The sequence below is a fragment of the Cimex lectularius genome, unplaced genomic scaffold (assembly GCF_000648675.2).
Source record: "Cimex lectularius strain Harlan isolate CLEC.00 unplaced genomic scaffold, Clec_2.1 scaffold29, whole genome shotgun sequence".
NCBI lineage: Eukaryota > Metazoa > Arthropoda > Insecta > Hemiptera > Cimicidae > Cimex > Cimex lectularius.
Window position 1 is genome coordinate 2,469,499 of NW_019392675.1, and position 15,613 is coordinate 2,485,111.

The following is a 15,613-nucleotide window of genomic DNA, read 5'->3' on the forward strand; positions in this document are numbered from 1 at the left end:
CATTTTGAAACCACTCTGCCAATAGTACTCCAATCATTCAAAACACAGTTGCACACATTGACCAAAAAAATACTTCACTTTAATTAAGGCATTTGACGGAGTGGAAGAAATTTGACTTATGAAGCACAACAGGTGCGTTGTTTAAAAAAAACGGGGGTTTCCTATCAGCATTCTTTCTTACGTTTTACTTCAAATCAGACCGTCAGATATAAGAGGAATTTCATACGACATACTCATATCATAGATTTGAAGATAGGGGCGGTGGCCGTAACAGTTTTACCTAATTTTCACTTCTTATATTCTGTGTCTTTTGTTATGTTGGACCTATATCAGCCCTTATTACAGTGTTATTTGTTTTTTTATCAACCAATAATTTATTAGCCAGAATTTTAGTTTGGTGATTATACAACTCCCAGGTGGAAGGAATCCCTCCTTTCATTGTAGTTAAAATAGAGATGCCTTTTAAAAACTTGGTCTATTGGTCAGAAAATTCAATATTTAGATGGCGTTACGTCAGGGTTATAAGGGATGGTTAGGGTACCAGGACCTAACCCAAAAATGTCAACCTACGGTGGTTGGGTGGACGAAGACATTTCAGCTGAGGGCGGTCAGGATCGTGCTGCCGTTACTGGCAACGAGGAAGTTCAGTCAGGACTCCTGTCAGCCCTGAATCCTTTTGCGACATACCAAATTGCCAACAACGTAAATCCACCAGACGATGGGTTAATAATAAGTCCTCAGTTCAATTAGGTTGTATTCCAGAACAGATACATGCAAAAAAGTCCATTAAATGACCAACGCAGAAACCAGCAGCCGAACTACTAAACCAAGGACTACAGAGCTAGGAGACTGTTGACTGAACACTGCAAACTCCGGAGGCATATGTATAGACTCGGAGACGCAGAAACAAGCTATTGCAAGGAAAAGAGGAAACAACAGAAAATTCCCTCTATTGGAAGGCATAAGTAGGCTTAGATTCCTACTATTTCAAAGCCTGAAGGATAGACGAGCTCTTACAAAGCATCTTGGGGTCTGATAATAATCTGAATAGTGAATACTCCGTCACTTTACACTGCACACATTTCTTCAACTGTTACCTCGATGATGATGATGATAGATACTATGAAGTCAGGGTTTTTTGTTCTCTAAGCACTGCAGACGTCTGGCTTATTGCACTATACCAGATCATTAGTGCGGGTCAATCGACTCGATCCTGCTCTTGAGGAGTACTAGATCATTGACTGTCGTTGCTCCAATTCCTTTCCTGGGTTTTCTTTGGATCCCTGGGTCTTGCAGATCTTCCTCTGGCAAGTGTGTCTGCCTTTTCGTTACCCAAAATTCCCTCGAGTCCTGGTACTTAAGATACCAACAGGTTGTTGTGTTTCCCCAGGTTACCCATTTAATTTTGGATGCATTCACTGTCACTCGAACTTTCATACTTTCAAATAACAAATATTCAATCTTCCATTCCATACAAATTTGAGAATCCATGGCTCTATTCTGAATGGTTTCATTCATAGAAGAATAATATCAGCTGTTACATAATCATCTTTAGTCCCCAAAAAATACCTTGTCCCCCCTGGAGTTTCTCAAGGCTAACATCTTGGTCCTTTATTGTTTAAACTCTCTATAAATGATATGTCCTCTCGTTTTCAATATACGGGGAGTATCAACATCTATAGTCCACCCATTTAATTCGGAAACGATTAACGTTAGCAAAAAATGGTCTTACACAAACCCCAAGATAATTTTGGCTAGGAATCACGTGGACAGATTTAACATAACTTTCTCACCTAGCTAGGAAATGACAAGTTGTTATGTTAAATGAGAATCCTATATTGTTATTGTACATCACGATTCTAGAGCTTATTTTATGCCACATTTACTGAAAAGAAAAATTTTTGGAGATCGACGATTATTGTTCTCTCTGTTATTCTTCTCCACAGGTTGCTTCTTAATGGTTACCGTATCCTTTGAATTCATTTAATTATCCTTTTCTTCACTTTTTTCAGAGAGAGGTTTTTGGATAGGAGACTGCCTGATCATCATATTTTCCTGCGTTTACACTAGAATTTGAGTGAGCATGGGTCATTTTCCTATGCTATCTCCAACACACGTCCGGTAGTAACGCCCAAAAACGAAATAGCGATGTTGTTTTCATTGAGGAAAATCCTCACCTCTCAATTAGAGAGAGACCGTCCATTCTCGGTATATCGGTTGAGTCGGTAAAGCGAATATTGAAAGTAAATAATTTTCGTTCTTATCGTGCTCATGTCTCACAAGGCATTCGCGCGAGAGATCCAACGAGGGATTTCATTTCACGAATTTTCGTTGAAATGGACATGGAACGGAACCGGACCTGCTGAGCCGAATATTGTGGACCGACGAATCCAAATTCTCAAATAATGAGATTTTGTATAGGCACAACAGTGTTTTCTGGGCAACAGAAACTCCTTGTTGGAATATTCATATGCGTTATCAAACAGTCAATTTGACTAATATTTGGTGCGGATTGCTCGGCAACCAGCTTATTGGACCACATTTTTTGTGAATTTTTAAACAGATTAGATGAAAAAAGAACTACAGTAATCACACGATATAGATTAGATGGAATATCGGGAGAACTCTTGATTAACTTAACGCATCAATTAAACGCCACATTAATCAGAACGCTAGTACACGGTGAATTAATTGCAAGAACTAAATTAATAAATGATTGCAGCATCGTTTTACAACAACTGAAATACAATGCAACATTAGATGCCATTAATAAAATAGATTTTTAAAAACATTTTACACCATTACCACCCTATAAAATACCACATCATGAAAACCCAATATTCAGACGAACCAATTACAACAGACCACTCCAGCATCAACCTTTCAAACCTCAATTTCCTAATACAAAAGGGATTCCCAAAACACAGTCTGATTGAGAACTGTATCCTCAAGACCGAAATTTAAGAATTTTCAAAAAAAAAATCGATTTCCCGTATGAATTAACTCATGTAGATAATCAAGGTAAATTACGTCACAATGAAATGCAACGTATGAAAGAACAAATTGATTCATTAACTAAAGCGGTGAACAATCTTACCGATCATTTTTTAGAGACAAACCCCAAATCACCGAAAGACCTCCCAGTCAGTTTGAAATAAAAACTATAAACAAATCATTACCGTATTTTGTCGATTGGAAAAACAGAAAATGGCTTGTAGATACCAGATCGCTCAAAATCTATATAAACCCCTCATTAGTCCCTCCTAATATTACAAAATTTAAAGAAAACTTTATAGTCAAAACCCCGAATGGCGAATGTCAAGGCTCTGAATATATTCTTTTTGATCCTACTGCTATTGACCTTATTCCCTACTGCTTCAAAAATAAAAATGTACCTATTTCAATTTTCACCTAAATATGACATATTACTAGGCTATGAGACGTTAAGCGAAATCAAAGTAAACGTTAATTTTGAAAAGAAAAAGGTAGAATTTAAAAAAGGTTCAAAGGAAGTATTATTTTTTTATCGAAAAAAAGATTACTCTAAAACCAGGGTTTAATGTAGTTTCCGTCCGTGTTAGGTCAATTCCCAACATGGAAACAGGACTAATCAAACCAGTTAATAATAATAAATATAACATTGAAGAAGGGATTGTTAATATCAATAATAATGAATGTATATGCGTATACACTCCAATGAAATCATGACCATTAGCCCCGAGCCATGGAAGTGGAAGAATTAGAAACAATCCTCGAACCCAAGAATAACGCGACCAATTGTCCCGATAATCTTGAAAAATTAATTAATGAAATACCTTTGTTATTACGTACAAACCGTATGAATGAAGAAGAAAGAACTAACGTATTTTTAAAAATTTCCAGAGATTATTAAGCGTGAGAATGACCCTTTAAGCAGTACTAACTTTCTAAAACACAAAATAGTAACGAAAGACGAACTACCTATTTATAGCAAAAATTGTAGGTACCCACAAATCTTTCGGAATGACGTACACATCAAAATAGATAAGTTTTTTTTTTTTTAATTATACAATATTCGAACTCCCCGTACAGTTCACCCATTTGGGTAGTTCCAAAAAACCTGATGCTTCCGGAAAAAAGAATATAACAATCGTAATAGATTATAGAAAATTTACACACATAATATTAAATAGTACACAGTTCTATAAAGGATAATCAGTAGAAAGTAAGTAAATTGTATAAACCAAAGAGGACTGTACGGATTTATATATATATTGGGTTGTCCGGAAAATAATGCAGGATTTTAAGTTTTCATTAAAAAAAATCTATATAAAATATTCTGTTTACGTTTACAGGATTACTCATTTGTATGAATGTCAACACTTATTAATCCTCTTCCAAATGATATTGTTTGTTTACCTCTGTAGCATTCCGCTACNTTCTTTTTTTTTGTTTAATACCAAAATCCTGCATTATTTTCCGGACAACCCAATATATATATATATATATATATAATATTAAAAAAAGTAAAGACGTAGTTCGTAAAGAGGACGTCTACTGTCATCGCTCTTTTTTGTTTGATTAATAATGATTGGCAAGAATTCATGGGGGGGTTCGTATAGCCGGTGAAGGTATTAATTAATTTAATCTATCGCTTTATTGACGAACCATCCGACAATTTTGCGACGATAAAACAGGCTGTCAAGCTGTTGAAAATTATCTTTTCTCTGATTCAGGCGAATACTACAATCAAGTTATTATTCATTATTATAAAGCTGAGATTTTATTGTTTACTGACGCAAATGGAAAAACAAGCGTTTACCTCGAGGCTGTCTGTATATTTCATCTCTTCTAAAAATTTATCTTTCAGTTGTTTTTTTTGTTGTTTTTTTTTTTTTTTTGTTTTTTTTTTGAGGATCGTGGGCGTTATGGATTATCATATGTTGAGATGATGGTATAGAAGGGAGGTGGCAGGGCCAACGCCTCTCAAGGCCAACGGCTAACAAAAAGACGTCTGAACCCTGATTTCAGGATTAGATCCTCTCCCCCCGGCTCTTACTCCGCCATCTCACAATGGATTGGAAATCGGGACAACAAAGCGACGATTATAGCTCTACGCGTTTCTTGGCATAAAGAGACGGAGATCATAAAAAGACAAGTTTTACCAGTCTGGGCAACCAAAATGTTATATTGGAGGGAAACATACTTAATCTACCGGCGTCATCTTTCACGCTTTCCAGTATCCCAAAAAACATCAATTTACTGTATTAATTCATCAAACAGGGCTAAATATCCAAGTTATGGAGTAACCAAACGCCCCTCAGACCAACACGTCAGCAAAGTTTGACGGGTCCAGACAGCCCATCATCTTAATCAGCATTTCTTTAAAATAGTATAAAAACCCTAATCCCCAAATATCCTTGCCTTACTCTTACGATATCCTTCTGCCCGTCACTCTGTCCGTTTAAAATTAAACGTTCTACAGTTTTGACAATAAAGTTTCTTCCTTTTTTAAAAAGTCTTCTTCGAGCGATTACTTAACTGGCGCTCGGAACAGGGACCGCGAATAGCTAAAGTTTTAAAGTTGTGACCATTTGTCCCGCAGTTGCGTCCAGTTGAGTCAACTGAAATTTTAGCGCGCACATCGGTGCTTTGATCGCGATTCAAAGAAACTTCTCGTTAAGTCAAGATTGAAGAAATTACTGCAGCGACCATACGTCTCATCCAGGAGGAAACGTTTTGAAAATCGCCAAAGACAGAAGAAAGAAGAACCAGCAACCTGGAGAGGAAGAATACTACCGTAGGAGGAAGTTTATTAAACCTTCCAAGTTAATGCAGTCCTTCTAGCATGTCTCCAAGAATTAATTATAAAATAACAAAAGAAGACTTCGATCACATTCCTTTCCTCGATGGAAACCCTTAGAACTAGCCTTCTTTTGTGAAATGTTGGAAAGCGTATTGTGTGCAGAAAATATTATTGAAAAATATTGCAACCATAATATTTTATTCATAAAAACAAAAAGCAAACTAATTGGCCCTGCCAGAAATATACTTATTTCGCATGATATAAGTCATTTGTTAACTTTAATCAAACATTTCAAACAAAATTTCCCTGATTCAAGGTCATATGAAATTCTTAAAGAAGAAATAATGCAAACTAGACTCAATCCTAAAGAAGTCCCCATACAATTTGTTAACAGAATTCAAGAATTACGAAACTTAGTTTATGTTCGATTAAAGCTAAACGGACTAAATTCGGACACCTTGAAAGAATTAATGACTAGGAAAGATAAAGAAATTATATTTCACATTTTTAAATGTTTACCTCCCGCTTTAAGTAACCACATTGTGATATTTAATCCAGAAACAATAGATGAAATTAGAAGCATAATATATAACAAATGTTCTTTTGCATTATCTAATATCAACTACAAGAAGTCCAGTGAATCCAATAGAATTCCAATCCATTATAATAACCCTACGTATTTTAATAAACAATATTCTCATGTACAATATACACTATTCAACAAATTCCAAAATTATAAACGACAACAACAGCAACTCTTCAACTTTAACAGAGCATCTGAAAATAAACCCAATTACCAATACAATAACAGACAATACTTTAGAGGACCAAGTAACCCGAACGACCCAAATCATCCTTTTAATAAAAACAGACCCGCGTATAAACATGATTCGCAAAACACAAGTTTCTATGCGCTCCATAGGTAGACCGCGAATGCCCGATTTACGATCTCCCTACGAAGTGACTCATTGTGAGAAAACAAAGACGAATCATGCTGTTAAAGACAGACTGACAAAATTAGAAAACACCATCGAGACACTAACAGAAAAATTCGATCATTTTTTAGGACTAGGCAAAGAATCGAAAGGAAGCCCCCCGAATATCAATTAAATTCTGTAAACCTATCATTACCACCTTCCCCGGATTCTTTTCAAGCACTCTTTAAACTACTTAAACACGAATTTGTATGGAAAACAAAAGAAATAAAAATTTTTGGCCTGGGTTCTTCAGGGGCAATTTAATTTCTCGCTGATGTCATGTATTCCATATAAAAATTCAAACCTACTCTCTATTTCATCCAAAGACCATGCTGTTACAACCGTTCGAAAGCAGAATATTTCTTTTTTTCAAGCTATGACAATAGTTTAGGTTTCAAATCATTGTGAGTGAGAAAAAACAGAATCAAATGTACGAAAACCAAGTTTTATATTTTATTTCCGGTTGTAATTTGTTTACAGAGGCAACGTTTGTGCCATTACTTGTAGGTTATAAAGTTCTAAACGCTGTAATGTTTTCTGTAGATGGGTTGACTCATTTCAGTTACACACATTTTGGTGATTTTCGAAAAAATCCAATAAATAGACAAAAAAAATGTAAGACTTGCAACTTGTAAGACGCATATATTTGACTTCAGCACTAAATAGTGCTACCTACAGTCCTCTCTTTCTTGGCTTCGTAGGTCACAGATCCTACTGGCATGTTAAAAACATGACAATTGGCCCAATCTCCACAGAAACCGATGAGGGAGCTCTTGAATTTGATGCCCATGTCCAAAGTGCCTTTTAAGTGTCTGAGGATCCGCTGTGCTGCTTTCCAATGAACTTCGAAGGTAGCTTAGCACATTTGGTGTTCTTCAACTTTGCCTAATCTTAACCACGATGCTCTGACGTTGACAGACTTATTCAAAATAGGCTCGCCAAGCTTTGAAAAACCTGTCAGATCATTTAGGCTTGGCAAAAATCAAATACCTGACAAACATCGCTCCCTTAAGCAATCTGTTCAAACGAATGCCTCAGAACTGTTACGTGGTTGTTATAGTGCCAGAAAAACGGGCCTGTTCTCTATTTCTGCCACCTGTGACAAGACATAACTTCAGCAATAACATTATTATTCATCATTAAAAGAAAAACTTAAATAAAAGTTAAAAGATGGTGAAAATAACTTAGCTATTCGGTACTTCAATGTAGTTCCTAAAATAGTTGAATCTAAGAACCTCAGCTCAAAAAACATGTAATTTACGGGTCAAATAATACAATTAGTATTATTTACCAAAATATTACAGGTTTAAACACTACACTAGATATGTTAAGATGTATTGTACCAATTTTAGACTGTGATGTTATTGTTCTAAATGAACCGTGGCTGTCAAATAGTGTTATTGATGCAGAATTAAGATTGAATAATTATTGTATATACAAAGCTGACAGAAATTTTCATATCAGTGTTAAGTGCCATGGTGGAGGTGTTCTGATTGCTATGCGGAATTGTTACGCATCATCATTTTTGCCTACCGAATGCAATTATTTATTGGGTTGTCCGGAAAATAATGCAGGATTTTAAGTTTTCATTAAAAAAAATCTATATAAAATATTCTGTTTACGTTTACAGGATTACTCATTTGTATGAATGTCANTTGATTAAAGAACATTGCTTTAAAGTAACTAGTTTCTTTTTTTTTGTTTAATACCAAAATCCTGCATTATTTTCCGGACAACCCAATAGAAAAACTACTAGACGGCCTATTTACCGCCTAGTGAGAACTGTGATACTTACGAACAGCTTTGTGGTGAAATCGAAACTACATTACAGCAGTATTCTATTCACGAATTCACCTTTTGCGGTGACTTACCTGATTGGCAAGCACAGATTCTGTGTCCGCTCAAGCGTCATTATCTGCCAATATAATTACTGACTCTTTTATTAGCATTAAAACAGGTAAACCACATCTACAATTGCTGGAAAAGAAGACTACTATTGAGGTAACTAAATCTGATGTTAATTTAGTGTCTATATGTGTTTAGTGTCTGATGTCAGTCTATCTTAATTATTAATGTTAAACAAAAGTCATCCAATTCACCCACTCATTTACAATTTAACAATGTTGAATATAATTTCCCTAAAGGAGATTATCAATCCATGCAACCTTTTCTTTCTAATGTCTAATGGGACAGAATGCTAGAATTCACTGATATTAATGAGTGCATAAAATATGTATACTACATTTTATCAAGAGCTATTGATCAGTATGTCCCTATTGTCAAAACATGTACTTTACCAACTACCCGAAGTGGTTCAGCTCAGACCTAATTAATTTTATCAAACAAAAAAAGCTGTACCATACACTTTATAAACAAAGAGGTAATAGAGATTATTACCAAAAAATTTCTAGTCTTAGAGTTACATGTCAATCCTTATCAAGTTTTTGTTATAATTGTTACTTATCTGATACTGAAACAGAAGTCCCAGACACCCCCACCTCTAGTCGTCGGGTCTGATCGGGCATATTTGACGAGGGCGTCACTGATTTTTTTTCAATGGGGTTTGATGAGTGACGTCACTGATTTTTTTCAATGGGGTTTGACGAGTGACGTCACTGATTTTTTCCACCGCTATGAGATTTGACGATGGTAGTGGCTTCCCTTCTGTTATTTTTTTTTCACCATATTGTGTCAGGGGTTAAGAAAAACTGCAGGTTTGATGAATATATATATTATTAATTTATATATTTACAAAGTGTTACAATTAAATGAATTCAACTTCTTGGTCGCCTTTGTATAACACGGACATTTTACTTGGGGTTTCGCCGTACGAAGTTAGGACGTCAGCGGTGATTATCTCAGTGAAACGTTTCGAGAGGAAAACTCTCGTCGAAGAGAGTACGATGTAGGTCCGAAGTATTCGAGGTCGGCGCCAATGGCCTCGCCGTATTTCGTTGGGATTTTGGCCAAACCTTTCACCTCATAAGCGAATTCTACATTTAAATCGGAAATTTTTGCGATTCTTTTTCGAACAGTGATTTGATCGAGAGCACGTTCGAGTTTCATAGAGTCCATCTGTGTGAAATTATGGTAAGTCGATATTTGTACAAAATAAATAAAATTATGTATTCAAATGTATTACTTTGTGTTATAATAAAATAATATAGTAAATATAATATGTATAATAAATATAATAAAAAATATTTAGGACATGTGTAAGTACTGTGTAGAGATTAGTGACCGTTAATCGATAGTTATTCAGATATCGTGATATCCCGACCGCATCTCACGATATCTGAATAAATATGTAAGTACGTTGAGTTGATGACTTTTTTCTGATTTTTCGAAGAGATAATTTAGACAATCTCGTTATCCTTTTTAATAGTTATCATGAGAACGTACAATTCACATATAAAGTGGAAAATAGTGGCTCTATTCCTTGTGGGAGAGTTTGGTATGTATGTATGTAACCTTGCGCTTTTTCTAACACTTCTAACTACTTCCATTGGATAGCCAATAGAGTAGCTAAGATACAAACTATTTCTAAGGTGGATTGTTGGAGATATGTAAGCAGTAAGGAAAATCTTGTAGATTTTCTGTCAAGAGGATTATAGCCATCTGAAATTTTGGAAGCAAAATTGTATTGAGAAGGTCCATCGTTCATACACTAACGGCATTACAAGAAACTGTCGACATACCCAATGATGTCAACTTAACTGAACGTTGTCACAATTAAGTGCCAGTGTTTACAAACCCATGCATCAGCCTGAGTAAGTTTTCAAAATTTGCCAGACTAAAACGTGTCATGACCTATTGTCTACGATTTATTAAAATCTCAGTCAAAAGGGCCTCGATTTAAGGTGAGCTCTCAGTATCTGAACTCCAAGCGGCAGAACTTGCTCTAATAAAAATAGTGTAGAAAGAATCAATTTCTAAAGAGATTACTGCTCTTGAATCAGGAAATCCAGTACAGAAGCAAAGCAAACTCATTACTTTAAGCCCATTCATAATAAACGGACTTCAAATTGGCGATCTAGTCCCGATTAAGAAGGACAACCTCCCTACTTTAAGCTGGAAAATGGCTCGAGTTATCAACAACCATCCAGGAGCAGACGGCAAGGTTCGAGTGGCGACAGTGAAGACATCAGGTGGAATTAGTAAGAGACCAATAATAAAATTGTGTTTTTACCAATTCCACCACATATTGAAGAATGATTATTCCAGGCGGGGCATGGTTGAGACGTTGGCAGCCCTTCTTCGAGTGGAAGAAAATTAAGGGATGAGTAGAAGAGGAGTAGTAATTGTGCAAGTTATGGTTTTGCGTGTATTAAATTAGTTTTTAAAAAGAACACTATTTATTACACAGCACGGCAATACAAAACTGGAATAACCAATTCCAATTAGGGAATCTTCGGTCTATACTCGATGAAAGCCCGGAACGGATTGAATAAAACATAATATTAGCAAAGGCTTGGGGATGTAACGAAGGAGGGGTTTCTTGGAAGTGAACGGAAGTGAACATGTGCAGGTGTGATAAGGGAGAAATGTGAAGGGTTGCAACAGATAAGGGTCAAGCGAGTATGTAACACCTCCCCCTTTAAAAAAATAAACTTCCTCCTGGAAGTTGGACCTTAAGATTCCCTATTACAATATTATCATACAATACTACAATAAGCTACATATTACCTTCATTACATACATTGTTTATAATTCCCATGATTCAAGTCATATTAATAATACAATATAATTCAATAATATATGATTATAAAACATTAATTTTATTTAATTCGGATCTTTTGAATTTACACTATTTATTTTATTTCGACAAAGTTCAAACTTAAGCATACAATATATAATTATAAAAACAATAATTAATACAATGATGATCATCATACAATACAATAAAAAGTTGAACCTGTATTTTCTTCAATAATATTTTTATGGATATTTAAAGGGATTAGAGGATTCAAGAGTATATCTTGTAGAGAAAATTTCCTTAGATGGATTTCCATTTGAGGCTGTTGGTTCACCGTTGAATTCATTAAGTCGATTTTAGGCAGAATTTTTGGATGTCCACTAGATGTCGATTCGTAGACCAGATGATTTCCTTTGTAGTAGATCGTCGCGGACGCCGTCTGCATTAGGTAGATTCCGTCAAGTGTCTTCGTTTCGATTTCTTTACGCGTGACAATCGTTAATTTGTCAGGCGTAACAAAGACGATTAAATATTTATTTATCTCTTTTATCAGTTCGATATGATTATTTGTCATGTGAAGACTGACAAGTGTGCAGGAAGTCGACGTCTCGTTCAGCATAATTTCTTCAATGCAACTGGATCGGTGATAAGATACGTCGTCTTCGTAGCATTGGAACCTTCGATTTAAATGTTTACATTTATTGTTTAATAAAATTAAATAATTACTTTTTGTTGCTTTCAGAACAAACTTATTTTCAGGAATTACAGTTACATAAATTTGGCCTAATTTAGAAGGCATTGAATAGAAGTTATAAATATCGTATTCTACTTTTGAATATATTAAATATTCATACTCTAAAATATTTTCTAATTTTACTTCTTTAGGCATCTGGTTTGCATAATGCAGAGAAATTTTTGAGTTCTTCGTAGAGTTGATGTGAAGTTATTATATTTGGGTGTAACGTTCCTTATTTGCAAAATGTTACGGAACTCTCGATATCTTGAAACATATTCATAACTAGATTAAATAATATTTGTAAGTGGTGAATTGTTTCTTTTACAATTGTTAAATCGGCTATATGTCGAATCTTCCTATTTAGTTGTAGTATTTTATATTCCAATTCTTCACTGTTATATTTTATAGTTTCTATGGTTTGCTTAAAATTATCAACGATTTTGTTATTGACGGAATATTGAGAGATTAATTGGTTTTGGATATTCAGTTGATTTTCCTTTTTGTGTCTTAAAACTGTGTTGACATGCTTTCCGTCGTCATAGTCTGAGTTACCCGGTATTACTTTTATTACAGTGCTTAGTCCATTAATTAATCCTCGTCTTGTTCGATTATTCGAATGGATTTTTATATTGTTAATTTTTCTTTCTACGGTAATTTTTGTAAAATTCAGAAGTTTAATTGGGGTCTCTAAGTCTTGTAGTATAGTTCGATTTGTTTTAATTGTTGTAATAATTTTGTTGTATTGTGTCGTAAGAATTTCGTATTCCTTGCATATATCGGGTTGTCCGGAAAATAATGCAGGATTTTAAGTTTTCATTAAAAAAAATCTATATAAAATATTCTGTTTACGTTTACAGGATTANTTTGATTAAAGAACATTGCTTTAAAGTAACTAGTTTCTTTTTTTTTGTTTAATACCAAAATCCTGCATTATTTTCCGGACAACCCAATAGTTTTGAGTTCATAATAATGAATTAATGTGTGCGTTTTTGTTTGTAGTTTAGCGGGTCCCAGATAAATTGTGAGGATTCCTGCATTATGTGTTATGTCTCTGATGGTGGTTCCTTCGACGATGAGGAGGAGGGACCTGGAACAATGTGAATTTGTTCAATAATTTTTCTAGGACTTTGTAACGTCGACATTTCTCATATTAACTGATGAGTTGTTTTGCGAGGCCGTTTTATATTTGCTAAATGAATGTTAGGATTGGTATTATGATGGGATTTTTCAATTATAGCCGGGATCTTTAAAGGATTAAGTGATTTTATTTTTTATTTTTGTATACAAATTTTTTGTTTTCGATTGTTTCTGTTTGTTTTTTACATATGCTTTTTCGGGAATAACTGATATTTCTTCTCTATCTTCGTTGAGTTTTCCTATAACTGCTTATTTATATTTTAAACTATTTTCATTGATTATTTTATACATTATTTCTACTTTCTCTTTATGTTTGTTAATATAATCATTCACAAATTGCTACTATAAATTTATACTTATTTTGTGTGGTGATTAGTGACCGTTAATCGATATTTATTTAGAAATCGTGAGATGCGGTCTGGTGTGATTTCAGAAAAACATTTTCTTTATCGTGCCAACGTTTCGATCTTTATTGAGATCATCTTCAGGGCTCAAAATGTTTGTCTTCTGTGTAATTGTGCCATTCTTGCGTGTCGTGTGCATCACGATTTCTGAATAATTATCGATTAACGGTCACTAATCACCACACATAATTTCTGTAATAAGCAATCCTAGAAATGATTTAACTTCCTTTTCAGTTTTTGGAAGAGGAAATCTTTGTATTGCTTCAATTTTTTGTGGATTAGGTTTAACACCTGGAGTTACGATATGGCCAAGATATGCCACTTCTTTTTTACACAACTCAGTTTTATCGAGTTGTACTTTAAAATTTGCATGTCTTAATCTGTCAAAGACTGCTTTTAAATTGGTAACATGTTCTTGGAGTCCTGCACTAAATATTATTATGTCATCTAGGTATACCATAACATTTTTTAATCCTCTTAAAACATTATCAATCACTCGTTGAAACGTGGGCGGAGAATTCTTTAACCCGAACGGCATTCTTAAGAATTCGTAGTGTCCCTGGTCGACACTAAATGCGGTTTTCTGTATACTATTTCGAGCCATTTCCACTTGATTAAATCCTGACGCTAAGTCAAGTGTGGTTAAATAGTTACACTTGCCTAACTTGTCCAATAAATCAGTGATATTTGGGATCGGATATCTATCGTCTATAGTTTTATCATTTAGTTTCCTATAGTCGACGACTAATCTCCATTTCTTTTTTCCCGAACTATCTATTTCTTTGGAACCACCCAAACTGGGGCATTCCATGGACTGTTTGAAGGTTGTATTATTTTTTGATCTAGCATCTTTTTTAATTTGGTTTTGTATTGCTTCTCTGTGTAGTTCTGGATATCTATAAGTTTTATATTTCATTATATTTCTATATTTCATCTTTTGTTCTAATTGTGTGCTTAATTTGACTTGTAAATAAAATATTGGCTAACTAAATTTTTTATAGTAATTTTTTCTTCGTCGTTCATATGATCTGTGCGCAATGATGATAAAATTGATTGTTTGTCTTTTCCTCTTATACCAATCCTATTGTGGTGATTTTAGTGTTCTGATATTTCCGTTAGCGGTATGGGGTTTTTTATTTTTACTTGCTGTGACTCTTTATCTGTATTGATTATTGGGCATAAAGCTTCATATTTATGTACCCTAACTAGAGCTTTCCGTATTTCGACCTTACCCACTCGTAAATTTGGTACCACAGCATCACCTTGTTTAATGTTCCTAACAGGGATTTTAATTATTTGTTCTGATTCTCCTAATATTTCGAATTGATAAATTTTTTGTGAAGTATTAAAATATTCTAATGGTACACACTTGGTAGGTGTGTTTAAGCAATTTTCTATTAAATGAATATAAGCTTTTAAATTTTTTAAATTATCGATCCCTAGCAGTATGTCAAATTCTGTGTGAAATTCGAACAAAAAGAATTTCAACTTGACATTGTTACAATTTATTTTTAGTTTCGTTATGTTCTTGTTTTAATTTTGCCATCTCGATTTCTAACGTGAAGCTATCTCTTTTGTCACTATATCCTGTGACACTTCACACTTCAAGAACCTAATGATAAACTTCCAAAAATCTCAGCTGCTTTGCCTTTAATCTTAGCTTTTATGCTCCCCAGTAGCCATACATTTTGAAAATCGTTAACAACCTGCTTATTGAAAAATTTCTCTATTAATTTATCTGCAATTTGTACGAAATCGTACAATAGACTTGTTTCACCATGAAATTCTGGTAACATATCTAAATATTCTTTTCTTAAGACGTTAAGTGACATTTTTGTTTATTTATTTTATTATTATTATTATTATTCGTTTAAAATT